The sequence below is a fragment of the Nannospalax galili genome, unplaced genomic scaffold (genome assembly GCF_000622305.1).
Source record: "Nannospalax galili isolate Female #2095 unplaced genomic scaffold, S.galili_v1.0 scaffold787, whole genome shotgun sequence".
NCBI classification, from domain to species: domain Eukaryota; kingdom Metazoa; phylum Chordata; class Mammalia; order Rodentia; family Spalacidae; genus Nannospalax; species Nannospalax galili.
This window is the reverse complement of record NW_008356318.1, coordinates 275,169-282,314: the sequence shown is the minus strand read 5'-3', so window position 1 is coordinate 282,314 and position 7,146 is coordinate 275,169.

Below are 7,146 nucleotides of genomic sequence, written 5' to 3'. Positions count from 1 at the left end.
GAATCAGGAAACAGACCACTCTGGCTTTTTCCATGCTAAACAGGGATGCAGGGTGAGGCACTTGGGGTACCCTTTCAGTGGCTCTATATAAAAGATTCCCAAATTGCATAACTCTTATCTGTAGGGAGAAACAAGAGTCCTTGACTGGTGAATAGGGGATGTGAAGAAGTAGTAAAGGCAAGAGTAATTAGCATTACAAGTTCTAGACAGGGAACCAGAAAAAAGTCAGAACAGGGAAAATTTAAAATTTTCATATCAGACAGAGTCCATTGGGATTTCTTGATGAGAACTTCCAAAAGCATCCCTCTATTTGGTTCCTCCTCATTTTTCTTCTGTCTGCCAAGGCTGGACTCGAGGGTGATGGACTCAGGATTTGTTTTCAGATAGCTGTTGGAGTGGCTAGAATCAGTGTCTGTTCCCTCTCAAAGGCTTCTACATGGGGGGGGGGGCAAATTTAGCCATCATTTTAGAAGAATAGTGGGTTATCTCCCTTAGCTACAGTATTGCAGTCCAAGGTTTGAAGTCTTACATCTGAGCAGTACTTTCTGCTTGGAAACAAAATCACCAATGAGAAATAATTGTCTAAATAGCATTTTATATGGACTTAAGCCTAATGTCTGGGAAGAATAATCCCTTTAAGTGATACTGATCACTTTAATCTTTGGTTATACTTTTCTTTTGGGTGTTAAAGACCACACAGTTGGCCCAAATAAACCAATTTATTTTTGCTCTTCAGGTTGTTTGAGGATCTGTTCCTCAGGGGTCACATCAGCTTGGGAAGAGGCCCTGGCTCCTCTCTTTTACCAGTTACATCTATGTGAAGACAAGTCAAAGGTCCTGCTTGACCAAGGCTGGCTTGTCTTGGAAACATGGAGAAAATGTTTCCTCTATGTTGCCCCTCCTTTTTGCAGACTGGACACTGGTTCAGGTCCATCTAGTGGGGTCTCCATGGCCTCCCTGAACAAGAGGACAGGTGACTCACCACAGTTACAGGACATTTTGAGAGATGTTCCACAGTCCACTGGAACTTAGTCGACCTTGGAGGGCAAGGAGCAAAAACTGATCTATAAGTCTCTCTGACTAGATTAGTATAGGCCTCAAAGTATGGCTGTTAATCATCCAAGAAGGTTAGTTGCACCAGTCTGATACTGTTAATTACCATGTGCTATGTAGATAGAGCTTGGGCAAAACCCAAACTTTCTCAGATAAACCTTGATTAGACATATATTTTGTTCCTTAAACTAGTTGACTAAACTATGACCTTAGAAATTTTAAGATTATGTATATATTATTTTTGTCTCATCCTTTATATATCGTAATCCTACATAGACCTTCATCTCTTGCTTAGTCTTTTGAAAATTAAAAAAAAACTTTTACTTAGAGCTCCTGGAGCTGGAGTTATAGGTGGTTATGAGCAGCCATTTGGTGATGGGAATCATACCCAGGTCCTCTGTACAAGCACCCAGTGTTCTTAACCAGTGAGCCAGCTCTCTAGCCCCTACATTCACTCACTTTCAGTCACAGGAAGTTGTGAGCATTCTGAGAACTGGTGGAATTTGATCTTTGCTTTCGTTTGCGTTAGGCAAGAACTTCTACTTGAGTTCTTCCTAAACTGTGTTTCTAGGCATGCTGGTATTCTAAGGAATAGTACTATGTGTTCTATGAATGTCAGTTTGAATATTGTTTTGCAACTCTTCCAGCTATGTCTACTTTTTACAGATTCACAAAAGCATGTTAACAGCACATTAAAGGCTCTGAAAAATATAGTAGAAAATGTTTAAATTTGTAAGGAATTTCTCAACATCAAGTCAAAGAGTTTTTCCTTTGAGTATTTTTTTGTTATTATTGTTAATGATTATGGTGTGCTTATAGAACTGTAGACACTGTTCTAAGCATTTTGTATACATTAGTTCATTGTCTTAACATTTTCTTTTTGGTCTTTTGAGACAGGGTCTCCTTGTAGCCACAGCTGGCCTAGAACTCTCTATGCCAGGTTGGCCTCCATCTCACAGAGATCCACCTCCCTCTGCCTCCAATGAGCAGGGGATTAAAGACATGTACCACCCCTCCCCACCACTGTCTTAACTTTATTAATGCTAAGGAGACTGAGGCACAGAATAGTTAAGTGATGTTCATGATGATACAGTTGGTAAATCTGAAGAGAATATCCCTTTCATCACTAATATAGCAGGAGAAGAAGTGGGATAGCTCTTTTGATTTTAGTAACAAAGAGAAAAGAAGTAGATTCATTCATATGGTCTTCCAACATTTATCAATAAACTAAAAATGACATTTTCTTGTATTTTCAACTGTTTCATCTTAAAAAAATTTACTTTATTATTTATTTTTCATGTGCACTTTGAACACACGCCATGTCATTTCCATGGAGTCAGAAGTCAATGCGCAGGAGTTGTTTTTCTCCTTCTACCATGTGGGTTCTGGGGCTTGACCTCAGATAGTCAGGTGTGGCAATCTTTCTGGCCCCTAAAAATGATATTTTAATATTGTTCACACTGCTGGAGATGAAGTATTGTATAAAATAGGTAAGATGCCAGTCTGATAGAACTTACAATGCAATGGGGATAGACAATAACAAGCATATAATTAAAAATTTAAAAATTTGGGTAATGATAAGCACTATGATGAACTGGAACAGAGTGGTGTAACAGGGTGTGGATTAAGACTCTTATTCTTAAATATTAATTGCAGTGTCTTATCAAATAATGCAGTGTGGCTAATTAGAGCAAACCAGTTTAATCAGAGTTTCTTAAGACTACTCTTACCGATTCACTGATAAAGAATATTCTGCCCCATTGTACCATTAATTTGACTTTTGTAGTTTTAAAGAAGTATTTCCTAAAATGGCATTGATGAAGTACAAGTTCCTGTGAATTTCAGTAGTCGTGTGTAAAAAATGATTTCTGTTTCAAGTTAAACAAATTTTTGTCATGTACCAGTTATTGAGAAGCTTCAGTGCATACCAACATTTTTAGTTTATTTATTTATTTATATTTATTTATTTATTATTTATTTGAAAACCAGCAAATCAACAAATGTTTATTGTGTTAGTTTTATTTTTTTAAAAAGAAAGTTAATATATAACATCCTTAACTTGCTTGACCATAGGAATACTTTTTGGTGGGGGTTTTCAGGAAAATAGTGTTTTGTGGAATGCATTTGGGAACGTATTGTCTTAGAGTTCTCTCTCTTTGTCTCTGTCTCTCTGCTGTTACAATACATTGTGGTGAGATGGCACTGTGACAATTAAGTCGTTTAAATGATGTTTTGATCTCTTGCACTGACTTGGCATAATTCCTTATTAAATTTTCCTTTGTTATTAGAATTCTGAAAGTCAGATTTCAAAGAAATATTTCTTAAGAATATACTATTCTTTAATATTCTGATATGTTGTTAATTCTGCTTGCTAACATTTGGAGTAGTAGATAGAAGATTGGACTATAAATCACAGAATCTAATTTTTTCTCTCTTAGGTACTTGTTTCATGATTGCAAATCAGTCTTGATAAACTTGTGCCACTGGGGATTTAGTGAGGGCCAGGAGTTATGAGCTTTCTCTACTGTAATAAACAAAAGTGCTGTATGCCTTTCTGTTCCTGCCAACACAGGTGAACAGAAACACAAGGAAAAGAGACATTAAGTTTGTTTGCCTGGATGTACAGTGAAGAAATAAGCCTCATGCTTACTTGTATCTTTCAGTATCCAAAGGCAAATGGTGTTGTCAGTTCCTGTGTATTCTTATTGAAATATGTTATCCAAGTCTATGTGATAGATGTATGTATATAATATGTATCACCATGGTTCTACCCTCTACTTTGTTCACAGCACTTTACTATTCACTTTGGGAATGTGTCCAGGTCAGTATATAGAGATCTGCATCAATAACAAAAGGAAAAAAGCAAAGAAGTGTTCTTATAGAGACTGTTAAACTTACTTTACTCTACTGTAGGCAGTGCTATAATTTACATAGTCTTCATTTCATAGACATTTGTGTGATTTTAAATCAATGTATGATATAAAATATCCCTTTGAATACTAGTTTGGTAACGAGTAAATCTGCCTTGATTTTCTTACTTTTTATAACTTTGTGGTTTTTAAATTGACTTTTTATTTACAAAAATAAATTTGATTTGATATAAGAGTTCATAGATCTCCAGAATACTGAAAAATGTTAACTTTGCCTTCAAAGCAGTTCTAAGAAAAGTTTCCTTTATTAAATTCTATGTTTTGTCCTTGCAAATAGCCCTTCTATATTCATTATATCGTAATAATATCCTCATATTCTCAACCTGAGATTAAAATTTAAAATCTCTGGAGTTTTTCACTTTTGATTTTAGACCCACCACCCTCTGTACACATTAGTGTTCTGTGTATTTGGTTGACATTTTTCTATACAAACAAGTCTCAAGTAATATAAATGGGCTTAGATTAGATCAAATACGATGAGGATTGAAGAATGATGGTTGACGAAAACAAGAGGAATGATTCATATTGTTCTTGGTGTTTGATGAATTACACTACGTATTGCATTAAAACAATGGATTGTCCTTTAGAATATCAAAGACTTTTAAGTAAAAACATGGTGGGAAATATATAGTCCTCTATCATTTAGCAAAAAAGTAAGACCTACAGTAACAACGTGGAGAATTCTTTTAAAATCTCAAAGAATATCATGGTGCCAGTTATGATGAGAATACATGCACTGTATCCTTGGTAATGGGTTTAGTGTATTTCATTCTTGTACTATATAGTCCTATTTGGTGATGACATGTAAGCTGTTTGATCTCTGAGTACTTACCTTCAAGTTGACCAGGAACTCCTCTACCCTTGGGGGTACTGGTAGGATTCTAACGATTCTGTTTGATCTACCATGTTAAACACAAATGAAATAAGTTGCGAGAAATACACAGAGTGAGTATATCAAAGAGTTATTTCTACTTCTGGGCATATGTGGTTGCTTAGCAACCTGTGTCAGACTTTATGGTCATCTGTAAGGAAAGACACAAAGTCAGTGCCCACTCAGGACACAAGATTGTAAATGAAAAAAAAAAAAACCCAAAACATTTCATTGAATTCAAGAAAAAGTTGCTGCAATAAACATACTGAGTGAAGAATATGAGACAGCTATTTGAAGATCCTTTAGGGGAGCAATGAAATTGTCAAAAACCAAAAACTACATCCAAATTTAGTAGGCTTAGAGGGTATGGAAAATAAATTTTGCATGAGTTGTTCTTATATCCCAGTATATCCATATTCAGAATGCCAGGATTATCCATGAGCTGCAGTAACCAATAGTCTACATAGCAAGCTTTCCTACAGGCTGTAGCAGCTACAGGCACCTTTGCAATTTGGAGTTTTATTGGTAATAATAATAATACCACTTACAATATTCATTTACATCTTTGCTAAATATCAGTTTTTAAGCTACGAAGTCTTTGACTTAGAAGAATTTTTGAAAGATGAAAGCTTTATGGTACTGTGTGGAGTTTAAGAATGTTACCCAAGATTATGGTTTCAGTCCCAAGGAATCTACACATTGAGCATCTGAAAATGACTGATAGTTTCTATTCCATTTTTTCTGAATAAGGATTTTTCTTCTGATATTTGAGTGTTGTGGCTAATTCGTGTTGTTATTCTGCAGAAGAATGCATCACCCCAAGGTTTATGTGGTAGCCATTTACCAGACACTTGACTTCAGACAGTTTTAATATGAGCCTTAGTTTTCCTAAATGTAAAACAGGACCATAAAATAGTCCTCTCATGGAACTGTTGTGAGACTCTAAGGAAACAGTGTATATGAAATTCCTTGTAGAGATCACGTGTTATTTTTGTGCTATCACTATAGTTTGCCAGGACATACTGCATACTGTGGTAAATAGAAGAATTGAATTTTACCTAGTAAGGGTATTAAAAACATTTTAAATGGAAAAGCATATTAACTTTTGGTTTCTGTTGAGTTATAATTATCTGAGAAATTAATTACATTTATTTAGGATTTCAGTATTATCACATTCAAATATTAAGTATACTACATGTCTGAGTATAGATGGTAACTGCATTGCACAGGGTTCTCTAGAGAAATAGAACAAATAAAATATCTATCCATCCTGGAAACCTGTGAAAGGGAGGAGAGCAGGCAGTGGGGTAAGTTAACAGTGAGGCAGTGTACTGGGGCAGCAGAAGTTAGATGGCTCCCTCTACTCATGAAGCAATTGTGTCCTTCCTCCATGTCTTTGTTCTATTCCAGTCAGTGGTAGATTGGATGAGGCCCACTTTTATTAATGGTGGTGGACTTCTTTACTCAGCCTATCAGTTTAAACTAATATCTTTCAGAAATACCCTCATAGACACACCAGTAATACAAATTGCTTTATCAGATATCTGAGCATCTTTTAGTTCACTCAGATTGAAGCAAACAATGACCACACACCTTTTCCTACTTATTTCTGTAATAACTATATAGTGCCTAAAGTTTGTCAAAAAATGAATGTTTGTGGGGCTGGAGATGGCTCAGTGGTTAAGAACATTGACTGTTCTTGCAGAAGACCTGGGTTCGAATCCCAGCACTCACATGGCAGCTAATAACTGTCTGTAACTCCAGTTCCATGGGATCCGACAGCCTCTTCTGTCTTCCACCAGCATTGCATGACAAGGGTGCACTTACCTACATGCAGGCAATACATGCATACACATAAAATAAAAATAATAAATAAAATATTAAAAAAGAAATGAATGTTTGTTTCCTTAACAGAATTATAATGTCTTTAGCATAGAGAAGAAGAAACAACCCCCAAAACATCTGTATCTCACAGCACAGACACACAGATTTACCTTGAAAGCAGAACCGAGTCCCTCTATCTTCTCCCCCCACTTGTTGAAATCTTTGGGTTTAATTTAGGGAATGTTGTAATAATCGTTGAACAGTTTTCATACTGTTGAGTTCAGTGATCCTATCAAGCCAATTGGGAAGGGTACTTTTTGATAAGGACAAAGTTCCAGAATCCATCTTTTATGGAATTTAGCTCATGAGTCAGTGGAAATGCTACTACATACTAGACACTATGGTAGGTGCTGGGAATATTGTGATGAATTAATCAGAAGTAAACCTTTACTTCTTGGTGCAGTGAGG